Source organism: Sander lucioperca, chromosome 22, assembly GCF_008315115.2.
Source record: "Sander lucioperca isolate FBNREF2018 chromosome 22, SLUC_FBN_1.2, whole genome shotgun sequence".
In the NCBI taxonomy this organism is placed as follows: domain Eukaryota; kingdom Metazoa; phylum Chordata; class Actinopteri; order Perciformes; family Percidae; genus Sander; species Sander lucioperca.
Window position 1 is genome coordinate 4999676 of NC_050194.1, and position 15490 is coordinate 5015165.

A 15490-nucleotide genomic window follows, 5' to 3' on the forward strand; every position below is an offset into this window, starting at 1 on the left:
AGCCACTGCCGTATTATGTGCTGGAACCTATATAGCCAGTGAGTTCTCCACCGGCCTGGTTTATATAGTAGGCTATATATCTTCCATCATCTGAGGTGTATGCTTTGCGCATCATTTTTTAATGCTGCTTCACAGGCCTAAAATGTAGTTTGACAATGACTTTTCCGTATGAAAAGGGGATGTGTTTATTCTGGTCGTCGCGTAAATCTATTTGAATGTCCTTAATAGTTGAGTGTGACAACGATGTGTAATGCGGCGTATCGTAACTCAAAGTGGGAATGCGTCGGGTCTCATCGGAGATATTTATACACCTGAGTAGTGGGACATGACTATCGCCAACTAACTGGTAGTCCACTATGTCGCTATAAATAAATATGTTATAGCGACCGGCGTGGATGTCTGCAGGCCTGGGGGCTACGCATTTAACACGAGGTGTCAGGAATGAAGCCAAGAATCTCGGCCAAACGACCTGTAAAGGCTAAATGATACCCCGCCCCACCGATAAAGTAAACCCTGTTTGTAATATTTTTGTAGCTCATGGCTATGTCTGCTGTCCCTAGACTAGCCTTGCACCTCATATTATACTCTTTAACAATGCTAGCCACTGAGTTATAACACCCGACCGCTAGTTCTATTTGGTATGTCTGTTTAGTTTTCGTGTCAAAAATGTCAACCTCTGCATCGTCTATGGTAAAGCTGGTCCATATCTGTGGGTACTGAATCTCTATGAGGCCTACCTCATAGGGCTGCTGAAATATTAACGGTTTTGCCAATTTTGTTCTGAACTGCCATATCTTATTGTTTGGATAAACTAAGGCTGAAGCATTACTGGGGAGCGTAACAAAAAATCCATTCTTATTCATTGTACCTACGCCTTTCACTACAGAGTTAGAATGACTAGTTTAAGTGTTTGTCATGCTAGCTTTATCTCACATCCAATATGTCTTTTTCAGCGATCCATGAATTGAATTTATCAGGCCATCCCAACCATTTCACCAGTACTATCTTTTTACGACCTACTTTCTTGCTATCAATTATTTTCTCTATTTTAAACACTTTGTTTTTGTCTACAGTTATGGATTGTAACTCTGCCTCATAAAATGTTCCAGTCAATAACTCCCCGCCAGTGTCCTTCCGATGCATTTAGCTACGGTAAAAAATTCATCTGTAAACGTTTGCTCATAACCTTTCCTAAAAACCCCCCTATGTTTTGACAACCTGACGGTGTCACCCTGCTGAAATTTAAAAGCAACCATTCCGGGGTGTTTCAGTTTGTATAGGTTGTTAAAGACTGTTTTCTCATTGTCTTTATTCACTGCAGAAGGAGCCATTTTTATTGACCTATGGTATGAATCGTTGTAAGCACTTACCAGATCTTGCACCACATCAATATATCTACGTGCATTAACAGCTGTTAAATATCTCCACATACGAGTCTTAAAAGATCGATTGCAACGTTCCACTACACTTGCCTTTGTCTCGTTTGATGTAGAGAAATGATGTATTTTGTATTTAGTCATCAATCCTTGAAAGGCCTTATTATAGAACTCTTTTCCCTCATCTGTTTGAAGTTTCGTAGGCACCCGCCCTTGACACAATATTTCTTTAAAGGCACTTGTGACGGTGGCGCCAGATTTGTCTTTAAGACATCTTCCATGCATACTTAGAAAACACATCAATACAGGTTAATATATACCGAACATTTTAGTTTTCCTCAGAATATTCAGTCATATCGACCAGATCGGCCTGAAATTGTTTATCGATACTATTAACTAGTACCCGGTTCCGGGGGAAATGTCTCAAAGCCGGAGCGTGTAGAGTATACGCATCCTGACACGACAGAAACTTTTTAACTGTAGGTAGTGGGGGAGTGACTCCCGTACATTCTTTGACTGCATTGCGCAACTTATACACTCCCCCTAACCCCCCAGGGTGTGCGGGGTCATAATATATTTTTTGCATAACCCTCTCCATGATGCAGTTAGGACACAAGTGAGCACATTAGTTTTATGCCATCCTTTTTTATTATACAACACACATGACAATTATACGGGCGACGAACCCCCCTCTATTGCAGATAGAGTTTTGGCTAAAATGGATACATCCGTTTTACTGATTATGAATACATGTAGTTTTTGCAAATCATGTAAGACCTCGTTACATTGCTTTTCTTTGACATACAGACTCACCACATCTATAAGCATAGTGTACATAACCAGTATATGATATACTTTCAGCATCTTGAAATTGTGCGTGATGTTAGTTATGACTGTACAAAAGGTGTCTGCAACACTCTCACGAGTTATTAGTATTGATAACAACATTTGTATCAACTCATCCCAAGGAGGTCTGCTATACTGTCCTCTAACAGGATCCATCACTTTCTCCAGCCTACACACATCGAGGCTATTGGCCCTACACATACTCTGGTACTTTTTAACATCATTCACATTGTTGGCTATGGCTTGATTTACAATACAGGATAAACGAACTATCATATATCGCTCACTGCTATGGTTATACATTACACGTAAACAATTCCCCATATCCACACTACGTTACTTTTTTCTCTCATATAAATCTCTCCAGTAGTCTCCAATCTCGCGAATTTCAGCAACTTTGATGACGTCCTCGCCAATCATAGTATCATACATTTCTCGTATTCTGACTGTGACATCTTCCACAGATTTCAACTCATACAAGACAGTTTCTGCTACACCACGGATTCTTGCACCATCAGCCCAGAGCTGTTTCATAGCCAGAAAGCTCTGTACGACAGGGATAAATTTATCCGTTAACAGTCTTTTCATAATTTGTTGAAAATGTCTTACGTAGAAGCCCTCGGGTATACTACCCAAACACTCGTGTTGTTTCTGACTAGGATGGTTGATCTGACAACCTGGACACACCTCCTCCCAATATTTGTAAAGTACTACATTGAGCAGATGTAGAGACACTGTTTTAACACTGTCTATAAACAATGTTGACACCATTCCATCCGATTGATCATCCCCCACAATGTCTGTGCAAACATGTCCATCTGGCAGTTGTAAAACATCAGACGATTTGGGGAAAAACACCTGTCCAAAGGGGTGTGGGGGTAGTGGCGGTGAGCAGATCAATAGAGCAGGGGGCAAAGGGGGGGATATCTGTGGTGGCGCCAGGAAGCGCTCAGGGGTTATATATGATGATGATGATGAGGATGACAAGAGTGATTGCGGAGATCCGGTGACAGTCAGCGGTGCAAATATGCTGTGTTGGCTCGGAGGCGTCCCTGGTGATACACAGCTCCACTCCATACATTCTAGAGAAGGAAAAAAAATCCACACATTACAGTCCCAGTAAAAACACACTAACAAAATAAAAAGCTTTTTTAACTATTTTGAAATTAAATAGCACATACAAATAGACCCACCGTTTTACTAGTCTTTGTGTCTGACGATTTTAGGTCTATAAAGTGGTCGTGGGAGGGGCAGAGAGGGTTGTCCGCCGTCATCAAAGATCAACTTTTTTCTTATGGTCTCATGAGACCTCCTTATTTGGGCTCTTCTGATGATATAATCAACCGAATCAAACTGCTTCTTCAGAATCTCCCAGTTACACCATTGTATAAAGAAGCCGTTTTTAAACCACTTGTTGCATTCAGCATTAGAAACAGGATATGGCTTTAACAACCATTCTTCACGACCTCTGGCTGCAACAACTTTCTCTTTTTCCTCGCATACACTTAGGAAGATAAAATCCTCAGCAGATCTTGTGAAACGGTCTGCTTCCACACGGTAGATTTTGCTTGCTCTGCTGCTATCCCACTGGGACACATACACCATCTCAGGAAATCCAGGGTTGTCCAGATCCTTACAGACAACATCCCTAAAAAGCTTCCAGTCTTTCACCGACATTGTACACTCTGTTTTAGCGTTGCTATGTAACTCCGCAACAACGCTAGTGTACACAGATAATGTCACATACCCCTCACTGTATCGAATGGAGTAGAAATATCCATTGACACCATCACATTCCATATCAGCTGTACACGACTCTATCATGCTGGGCGTAAAGATCTCTGGACGGGATCTCTTTTTCTGAGGTGCCCAATTCAAAGCAACAGGGGTATCTATAATATCAGCAGATTCTCCAGTATTAGATGATCCCTTTCGGGGTGCACGATTCAGTTCAAATGTACTGGGTCTCAGTTCAAATGTACTGGGTCTCAATTCAAATGTACTGGGTCTCAATTCAAATGTACTGGTAGAGCGTGTATCAAGCGTACCTTCTTCACCAGATGATCCAGCTTGGTGTCCAAATAGGCGTGTAGACATGACTGTAAGACGTTTTTCCCTCTTGCTTTTTCCCCAAAGGAGTTGAAAATAAAAATGCAACGTTGAGCTGTTTGAAATGATCGAAGGTGGCAAGCCGAACTGACAAGCTAGCTAGCTCGCTGAAAACAGTAGGTAAAAAAGTGACCAGACATGCCTAGACATAGACCCTACATACTGCCCTACAAAGGCAAAACGCCGTAACATCATGTTTGGTCAAAAATGAGTTAATGTCATTTTTGGGTTATTTGAGACCTCCTTTATCATGTGAATAAATATCGTGAGTCAATTTGATTGTTTTAACGAGAAAATAAACGGCTATGACAACCGTAACATCCAAAACGCTACGAGAAACCACAGCAGAACGCCGTAACAGCCGTTACGGCTCTTTGCCTTTGTTCCGGCACGCTGAAGTTGAGTTACGGTGTTCTGACTTTGTTTAGCCAGGTATCAAGAGAGATGTTACTGTGCCGCCGTGATGTTACTGTACTCTGGCTTTGTCATACTGTCAAAGTTTGCCGCTTTTAATTGTCACCAAACCACGTAACATACACACGACACATCTTTGAAATAAAGTGGCGATGGTTCAGATGTGTCAACGTCAGCGACAGCCCAGAGCTAGCTAAATTTAATCTGTGTCACGTAGCGCTAACGGTGATGCTGACACACCTCCTCACTTGGCGGAGCCTCACATCAGACGCCGAAAACCAATTATTAAATACACAGGCATCCTACCTTTTCATGCAATCCAATATAATCCATGGAAGATATAATCCATAGCAATGCACGTCAATTGCTGTATCCACAACAATCCATACGTGTTTGAACCATATTTCCTTCTTGCAGGTGTTCATGTTAGATGTTACACAAATCCATAATAGCAGCTAGTTATCACTAACGTCCGTACAAAGTAAGCTAACCTAAATGGTCGGTCAACTCTGTTTTTTGTTATCTCAGAATTAAAAAGTAGAAATCCAAGTTGAGTTTGTTGACTGCATCGTGAGCAGTTTGGTGGCCCTTAACCCTTAACCAGGGGCAATTCTAGGATCAGACCTTTAGGGGGGCTCAGCCCCTAATAAGAATATGACACGGATACAGTGCCTAGTGTTAAACATAATATATTTATCGTTAAACAATAAATATACCTTTGTATTCAATTATAATTAAATTATCTTTATTGAGAAAATATTTATTGTATTTATTCATATTGTATACTGTAATGCAAAGTAACTTATCTGTCATATTGTTTAACTGTTAGTGTTGCCGCTCTATCCTGATCATTATTGCACTAAATAGAAACAACCAAAGGTCTTCTATATCATTTAAAACTAATACCATGATGACTAGACCTTGGTTAGGTGTTCTTATAATGGATGTAAGTATGGTGAACAGCAAGCAAATATTGATTATATGTCAGTTACTGCCTTTTGCCTTTGTACAGTAACTGCCAAACAAGGGTCAAAGGTCAATTTTGAGCTCAAGATTTTTTGCATACAAACATTTCTTCATTATAGCAACTAGTTGTCAAATTTTGGGAGTCCTACCTATAATACTTTTGTCTGGACAAAACAGAAACTTTAAAGTCATTTTTCTCAGTTTCACACTCTAGCGAGTTAAGGTCTTTTGCCTTTGCAGGGCAGCATACCCCTCCTCTATGACCGTGATACAGTAATAGGGGGCCCATAACTTTTTAACCCTAACCATTGGTCTAACACCTGCGTCATACTTACTTTCCGCTCAGGGGGGACAACAAACCGGGGTATATCGATTTCATTTATTTCAACTTTTTATTTTTATTTTATTTTATTTTATTTTTTTTTTCGACCAATCAGAACGCTAGAAAAAGCTGAGCGCGCACCCCCTACCCCCCTGCCCCCCAATGCCGCCCGGTAATTACTACTCACATGGTCTCTGAGTATTTTGTCTCTGAGTGCAGGTTGGCCACATGTGTTCTTTTGTACAAGATCAGTTTATGCACATTTGTTTGGATCCAACAGTCGTCAAACTAGCAAAAGTGGATTTGGACACGCCCTAAACGCACCTGCACCAGGCGCTTCACGCCGTGCACTTAGATCGTTAAAATATGGCCCTCTGTGTGTGTCTGTGTGTGTGTATATGTGTCTCTGTGTGTGTGTGTGTGTGTGTATATGTGTCTCTGTGTGTGTGTGTGTGTGTGTGTGTGTGTGTGTGTGTGTGTGTGTGTGTGTGTGTGTGTGTCTGTGTGTGTCTCTGTGTGTGTGTGTGTGTGTCTCTGTGTGTGTGTGTGTGTGTGTCTGTCTCTGTGTGTGTGTGTGTGTGTGTGTGTGTGTGTGTTTGATTGGATTTCATACGAATTGGTGTGCATGAAATTTTGTACAATATTGTATGAACCAGTTTGTGAGTATGTGTTGAGTTTCAAAGTTGTACTTCTGTAATCTGCCAAGGGTAACTTACGTTCATCACGGTTAGATTGCAATGCATGAAGTATAAGGATGATCTGGTCATTTTAAAGGAAAAACAACTCATTGTATCTTTGGAAACACTTGTGCAAACGGATCATATCTGGGTTGAACAGATCATCCGTTCAGTCTTAAGACAGGTTCCCCTTCTCGGTACTTCCCCATTCTCCTGTAATCTATTCTTGGTATGTTTCCATTACACTTTCACCCAGCTCCCTGGTTTGGATACACTTTGTGTGGTTGTTTGGTTTCGTACGAAATACGGCGACCACCGGTCACATGATAGTTACATTTACATAATCAAGAACGTCTGTTGCTTAAACCAAAATGAATCAATGTGTCGAAAGGTAGAAACAAGCGATCGATGTGGTCGTTTGAAGAATTCTCTCTCTGTGTGTGTGTGTGTGTGTGTGTGTGTGTGTGTGTGTGTGTGTGTGTGTGTGTGTGTGTCTCTGGGCCCTATCTTGCACCCGGCGCAGCACGGCGCAAAGCCTGATGCAAGTGTCTTTGCTAGTTTAAGATCAACGTTGTTAGGAAACTGACCAACGCAGTTTTCAGTTTCCCGTCCAGCGCCCGCGTCGTTTAAATTGCAAATGCACCTGCGCCCATCTGTGGCCCATGGGCGTGCTGGTCTTACAGGGAGGTGTGTTCAGGTGCATTCTGGGCGTGCTGGTCTTACAGGGAGGTGTGTTCAGGTGCATTCTGGGCGTGCTGGTCTTACAGGGAGGTGTGTTCAGGTGCATTCTGGGCGTGCTTGTCACGGCTGGTGCGAAGGCAGGCAAGGTTGGGACCCAAATGCAGTTTAAAGAGCTTTAATTTAACAAAAGCAACACTTACTGGGAGCAAATAATCCAGAAAACAAGGAAATCCAAGACAGGGAACTCAAACAGAACAGAACGCACAGCAAAAATAACGAGACGATCCGAAAAGAGACAAAGGAAAACAGAGAGGCTAAATACACAAGGTAATGAGGGAACGAGAGGCAGGTGACACAACAGGTGGAACAAATCAAAAAAGGCGGGAAACAAACAAAGACAGGAAGAAAGCTAGACAAGACAAGGGAGACAAGACAGACTACAAAATAAAACAGGAAACCAAGCAAAACAGAGAAACAAGACTACACAATAAAACAGAACAAAATACCAAAACCCTGACAGTGCTGGTCTTTCAGGGAGGTGTGTTTAGGTGCATTCGGGGCGTGCTGGTCTTACAGGGAGGTGTGTTCAGGTGCATTCTGGGCGTGCTGGTCTTACAGTGAGGTGTGTTCAGGTGCATTCTGGGCGTGCTGGTCTTACAGGGAGGTGTGTTTAGGTGCATTCGGGGCGTGCTGGTCTTACAGGGAGGTGTGTTCAGGTGCATTCTGGGCGTGCTGGTCTTACAGTGAGGTGTGTTCAGGTGCATTCTGGGCGTGCTGGTCTTACAGGGAGGTGTGTTCAGGTGCATTCTGGGCGTGCTGGTCTTACAGTGAGGTGTGTTCAGGTGCATTCTGGGCGTGCTGGTCTTACAGGGAGGTGTGTTCAGGTGCATTCTGGGCCCCAAGGGACAGATCCCAGATGACCCAAAAACAAAAACAGAACAAAAGACAACCCAGGGAGGGCGGAGGGGGACCGGAGGAGGGCCAAACAGATAACAAAAAAGTCAAACGGGGCTAGGGAATGGAGAGGCCACTCGGGACAGGGGACAGGAAGACCCTTGGGCAAGCTGTAACCCTTGGGCACCTGGACCAGCAGCGAAGACAGAACCCTTCAGGCGGCGAAGGCTGAATCCTTCAGGCGGCCGAACAGGTCGGCGAAGGTAGAGCCCCTCTGAAGGACGTCCGTGAAGACGAAACCCCTCTGGAGGGCGACGGCGAAAGCAGAATCCTTCTGGAGGCCGGTGGCGAAGGCGAAACCCATCAACAGACCATCCACGAAGGCGAATCCCCTCTGGAGGTCGGCCACGAAGGTGAAACCCATCAGAAGGCCGTCCACGAAGGCGAATCCCTTCTGGAGGTCGTCCACGAAGGCGAATCCCCTCTGGAGGTTGTCCACGAAGGCAAATCCCCTCTGGAGGCCGTCCGCGAAGGCGAAACCCCTCCGGAGACCGGCGGCGAAGGCGAAACCCCTCTGGAGGCCGGCGGCGAAGGCAGCATCCCTCAGGCGGACAAGCAGGACAGCTAAGGCTGAATTCCTCTGGAGACCTGGCGGGCCAGCGAAGGCTACACCCCTCTGTGGGCCGGGCAGGCAATGGGTCAGCTGGGCTGAAGACAGGCGATGGGTCAGCTGGGCAGAAGACAGGCGACGGGTCAGCTGGGCAGAAGACAGGCGACGGGTCAGCTGGGCAGAAGACAGGCGACGGGTCAGCTGGGCTGGAGACAGGCGACGGGTCAGCTGGGCTGGAGACAGGCAATGAGTCAGCGGGGCCAGTGTCTGCCAACAACGCAACAGAATCAGGAACAGGAATCAAGGCAATAGGATCAGAAGTCGGCAAATCCACCGGCAGGGTAACTGGAGCAGAAGTTGGCCGGACCCCCGACCTAACACGGGGGGCAGGAGTCGGCCGGACCACCGACAAAACACGGGGAGCAGGAGTCGCCCTGACCGCCGACAGGACACGAGGGGCCGGAGTCGGCCTGACTGCCGACAGGACACTAGGGGCCGGAGTCGGCCTGACCGCCGACAGGACACGAGGGGCCGGAGTCAGCCTGACTGCCGACAGGACACAAGGGGCCGGAGTCGGCCTGACCGCCGACAGGACACGAGGGGCCGGAGTCGGCCTGACCGCCACAGGCAAAGTCTCATGGGTGCAGAACAAAGGCAAAGTCACTAGGGAGGTCTCTGGGACGCCGGAGACCGGTAAGGCTTCAGGGGCAGTCTCTGGGATGCCGGAGACCGGCAAGGCCTCAGGGACAGTCTCTGGGGCGCCGGTGACTGGCGAAGTCACTGGCTTACCTGTAGACGAACCCCCTGGGAGAGCGGTCGACGTAGACTCTGGGAGATCTGTCGACGTAGACTCTGGGAGAGTGGTCATCGAAGACTCTGGACGACTGGAAGACTATAGCAGAGCGGTCATCGGAGACTCTGGACGACTGGAAGACTCTAGCAGAGCGGTCATCGAAGACTCTGGACGACTGGAAGACTCTAGCTGAGCGGTCATCGGAGACTCTGGACGACTGGAAGACTCTAGCTGAGCGGTCATCGGAGACTCTGGACGACTGGAAGACTCTAGCAGAGCGGTCATCGAAGACTCTGGACGACTGGATGACTCTAGCAGAGCGGTCATCGAAGACTCTGGACGACTGGAAGACTCTAGCAGAGCGGTCATCGAAGACTCTGGACGACTGGAAGACTCTAGCTGAGCGGTCATCGGAGATTCTGGACGACTGGAAGACTCTAGCAGAGCGGTCATCGGAGACTCTGGACGACTGGAAGACTCTAGCAGAGTGGTCATCGGAGACTCTGGAAGGCTGCACGTCAGCAGCGGTTCTGGGCGGCTGCACATCAGCGAAGCTTCTGGAAGGCTGCACGTCAGCGAAGCTTCTGGAAGGCTGCACGTCAGCGAAGCTTCTGGAAGGCTGCACGTCAGCGGAGGAACAATGGTGAACTCAGACTCAGGAACACTGGTAGACTCAGGAACAGTAACTCTGGTCCGCACGGACTCAGGACCGCTGGACAGCACGAGCTCAGGTCCGCTGAACAGCACGGGCTCTGGTCCGCTGGACAGCACGGGCTCAGGTCCGCTGAACACGGGCTTAGGTCTGCTGCACAGCACGGGCTCAGGTACACAGGTTAGCTCAGGCTCAGGTACACAGGTTAGCTCAGGCTCAGGTACACAGGTTAGCTCAGGCTCAGGTACACAGGTTAGCTCAGGCTCAGGTACACAGGTTAGCTCAGGCTCAGGTACACAGGTTAGCTCAGGCTCAGGTACACAGGTCAGCTCAAGCTCAGGTACACAGGTCAGCTCAGGCTCAGGTACACAGGTTAGCTCAGGCTCAGGTACACAGGTTAGCTCAGGCTCAGGTACACAGGTTAGCTCAGGCTCAGGTACACAGGTTAGCTCAGGCTCAGGTACACAGGTTAGCTCAGGTACACAGGTTAGCTCAGGCTCAGATACACAGGTCAGCTCAGGCTCAGATACACTGGTCAGCTCAAGTTCGACAAGAGGTAGATGCAGGGCATGGCGCTGGGAGCCATGTCTTCCCCTCCTCCGTCTTCGGCCTCCACGAGTCCCAGAAAACACAGCCAGGCGGGTCCCCTCAAAGGACTGCTTGCTGTTGGGGGTGCCCGCCCGACAGGCAGCAGTAGAGCAAACAGAAAAAAGTTCCGAGGAGGCAGGCTGGGTCAGGAACAGAGAGCCAGTAGCTAGGAAGCTAGTAGGCCGTGAAACAGGCAGGCTGGTTGTCTGCTGCACATGAGGCTCGGAAAGGCAGTCAGTCTTGAAGACAGAGAGGCGAGTTGGCTGCTGAAACTCTGGAAGACTGACAGGCTTGGAGACTGAAAAGCTAAACTCTCTCTCAGTAGCCTGCCAGCGAGCCTCCATGATGTGCCTAGCAAGGGCAGGATCCTCCTCATACAGGCCACGAAAAAATTCAATCATGAATTCACCATCAGAATCCAACGGGTGAATGAGAGGCTCAAAAACTGCTGGGTCCATAACTGGTCGGATCGTTCTGTCACGGCTGGTGCGAAGGCAGGCAAGGTTGGGACCCAAATGCAGTTTAAAGAGCTTTAATTAAACAAAAGCAACACTTACTGGGAGCAAATAATCCAGAAAACAAGGAAATCCAAGACAGGGAACTCAAACAGAACAGAACGCACAGCAAAAATAACGAGACAATCCGACAAGAGACAAAGGAAAACAGAGAGGCTAAATACAAGGTAATGAGGGAACGAGAGGCAGGTGACACAACAGGTGGAACAAATCAAAAAAGGCAGGAAACAAACAAAGACAGGAAGAAAGCTAGACAGGACAAGGGAGACAAGACAGACTACAAAATAAAACAGGAAACCAAGCAAAACAGAGAAACAAGACTACACAATAAAACAGAACAAAATACCAAAACCCTGACAGTGCTGGTCTTTCAGGGAGGTGTGTTTAGGTGCATTCGGGGCGTGCTGGTCTTACAGGGAGGTGTGTTCAGGTGCATTCTGGGCGTGCTGGTCTTACAGTGAGGTGTGTTCAGGTGCATTCTGGGCGTGCTGGTCTTACAGGGAGGTGTGTTCAGGTGCATTCTGGGCGTGCTGCTCTTACAGTGAGGTGTGTTCAGGTGCATTCTGGGCCTGCTGGTCTTACAGGGAGGTGTGTTCAGGTGCATTCTGGGCCTGCTGGTCTTACAGGGAGGTGTGTTCAGGTGCATTCTGGGCCTGCTGGTCTTAAGGGAGGTGTGTTCAGGTGCATTCGGGGCATGCTGGTCTTACAGGGAGGTGTGTTCAGGTGCATTCTGGGAGTATTGCTATCTTGAGGCAGCAGGAAGTGATGGCACCATTGACCAACAAAAACCTGGTCTAAAGTCAATAACGCAGCATTTCATTGTTATTTTAACAGAGCATTAGTAAAATGCTCCTAGGCTCGTGCACAGCACGCACACTATGCTTTTTACACACACACGGACGCACAGCAGCACACACACACACACACACGCAGAAGATTACAAATAAAAATATTACGGTGTAAATCCGGCGCACGGAGCCTTTTTTTTCCACCGTCAAACTAGCAAAAGTGTATTTGATTGTGTGTGTGTGTGTGTGTGTGTGTGTGTGTGTGTGTGTGTGTGTGTGTGTGTGTGTGTGTGTGTGAGTTCTCTGTAGGTTAACAGAAGTGTGTGTGTGTGTGTGTGTGTGTGTGTGTGTGTGTGTGTGTGTGTGTGTGTGTGTGTGTGTGTGTAGCAGCAGCAGTTATCTGTAGGTTAACAGTTGATTTATTTAACAAAAGAATAAAGTAAACATATCTTTTTATAATGTGCAAAGTGTGTCTCTGTAACTGAAATAAACTCAAAACAAGATGTGGCAGACAGGATGATCAGGCCATGGTTGATCTCTGGATTGCCGTGAAGAGCGAGAGTGTGTAGTCTGACCAGGTGGAGCTTTATCACCTCACAGCTCCCAGGTGCACCAGATCTGCAACCAACTCAAAGGAGAGGTATCACTCCTACAGGTAGGCCCCACCAGACCACACAGGGGCCGTCACAATTGTTAGCAAATCTTGTTCCATATGCCCTTTTTTGAATTTGAGCCCCTGCCCCTCAAAAGGTCTCTGCACGGCCCTGGTGTATGTCTTTGTCTGTGTGTGTGTGTGTGTGTGTGTGTGTGTGTGTGTGTGTGTGTGTGTGTGTGTGTGTGTGTGTGTGTGTGTGTGCCTATGTGTGTGCCTATGTGTGTCTCTGTGTGTGTCTCTGTGCGTGTCTGTGTGTGTGTGTGTGTGTGTGTGTGTGTGTGTGTGTGTGTGTGTGTGTGTGTGTGTGTGTGTTTCCTGTGTGTGTGTGTGTGTGTGTGTGTGTGTGTTTCTCTGTGTGTGTGTGTGTGTGTGTGTGTGTGTGTGTGTGTGTGTGTGTGTGTGTCTCTGTGCGTGTCTGTGTGTGTGTGTGTGTGTGTGTGTGTGTGTGTGTGTGTGTGTGTTTGATTGGATTTCATACGAATTGGTGTGCATGAAATTTTGTACAATATTGTATGAACCAGTTTGTGAGTATGTGTTGACTTTCAAAGTTGTACTTCTGTAATCTGCCAAGGTTACCTTACGTTCATCACGGTTAGATTGCGATGCATGAAGTATAAGGATGATCTGGTCATTTTAAAGGAAAAACAACTCATTGTATCTTTGGAAACACTTGTGCAAACGGATCATATCTGGGTTGAACAGATCATCCGTTCAGTCTTAAGACAGGTTCCCCTTCTCGGTACTTCCCCATTCTCCTGTAATCTATTCTTGGTATGTTTCCATTACACTTTCACCCAGCTCCCTGGTTTGGATACACTTTGTGTGGTTGTTTGGTTTCGTACGAAATACGGCGACCACCGGTCACATGATAGTTACATTTACATAATCAACAACTTCTGTTGATTAAACCAAAATGAATCAATGTGTCGAAAGGTAGAAACAAGCGATCGATGTGGTCGTTTGAAGAACTGTGTGTGTGTGTTCGTGTGTCTATCTCTCTCTCTGTGTGTGCGTGCGTGTGTGTGTGTCTCTCTCTCTGTTTGGGTGTGTGTGTGTGTGTGTGTGTGTGTGTCTGTGTGTGTGTGTGTGTGTCTCTGGGCCCTATCTTGCACCCGGCGCAGCACGGCGCAAAGCCTGATGCAAGTGTCTTTGCTAGTTTAAGACCGTCCCAGTTGTCAGTTTCCCGTCCAGCGCCCGCGTCGTTTAAATAACAAATACACCTGCACCCATCTGTGGCCCATGGCTGGTCTTACAGGGAGGTGTGTTCAGGTGCATTCTGGGCGTGCTGGTCTTACAGGGAGGTGTGTTCAGGTGCATTCTGGGCCTGCTGGTCTTACAGGGAGGTGTGTTCAGGTGCATTCTGGGAGTATTGCTATCTTGAGGCAGTGGGAAGTGATGGCACCATTGACCAACAAAAACCTGGTCTAAAGTCAATAACGCAGCATTTCATTTTTATTTTAACAGAGCATTAGTAAAATGCTCCTAGGCTCGTGCACAGCGCACACTATGCTTGTTACACACACAGGGACGCACAGCAGCACACACACACACACACACACACACACACACACACCCAAACAGAGAGAGAGACACACACACACACACACACACATGCAGAAGATTACAAATAAAAATATTACGGTGTAAATCCTCCATCATAACAGCAATGCTCCAAGGTCCAAACGCGGCTGGATTTTAAAGGGAATGGGAGATGATCTCTGATTGGTTTATTTCATGTTACTCCCAAAACACCCCTCTGATTAATGAAGACACTAAGTACAACCCTTTAGAACCATGACCCCGGCACACGGACCCTTTTTACACCGTTAAACTAGCAACAGTGGATTTGGACACGCCCTAAACGCACCTGCGCCAGGCGCTTCATGCTGTGCACTTAGGGGCAGTGGCGACCTAAAGGTTAGAGACGTGAGCTTGTGACCAGGAGGTCGTCGGTTCAATCCCCAGACCGACAGGATAAAAATCTGGGTGGGGAAAGTGAAAGAGCAGCGCTTGTCCCTCCCTCATTACCACCACTGAGCAAGGCCCTTAACCTCCAACGGCTCCAGTGGAGCTGCTCAGTGGCCAGCAGATCAGACTGTGGTAGTACTGGGCAGCTTCCAGGTATGAATGTGTGACTGTGTGAATGTGATCAGGGTGTTCCTGCAAAAGAGAGGCTGCCTCTCAGTGAACTGCCCCTGAATAAATAAAGGTTAAATAAAAAAATATATAAATAAATTAGATCGTTAAAATAGGGCCGTGTGTGTGTGTGTGTGTGTGTGTGTGTGTGTGTGTGTGTGTGTGTGTGTGTGTGTGGGTGTGTGTGTGTGTGTGTGTCTCTGTGCATGTGTGTGTCTGTGTGTGTGTGTGTGTGTCTGTGTGTGTGTTAGGGCTGTCAGCATTAATGCGTTAATCGCGATGCGATTAAGGGCCGCCGCGATGTGATTAATTTTTTTTAATCGCATTAATTGCAGAAATTCAGAGAAATTAATAGAAATTAATCATTTGACAGCCCTATTTAGGAGATACTAAACACTATATTGACTCTAGTAAGGATAGGGATTTGTAGTTTTTTAGTCAGGTACTTGGAGGAATTGTGCAATTATG

The 15490-nt window shown here is 46.8% G+C and overlaps 1 long non-coding RNA gene across 1 annotated transcript; it reads left to right on the top strand.

The window, feature by feature from the left end:
• Positions 1-7369: 7369 nt before the first annotated feature.
• LOC116058536 lies at positions 7370-11959 on the top strand. Its single transcript, XR_004107070.2, has 3 exons — positions 7370-7439; positions 7930-8055; positions 11822-11959. It is a non-coding gene; the product is annotated as an uncharacterized LOC116058536 (long non-coding RNA).
• Positions 11960-15490: the final 3531 nt, after the last annotated feature.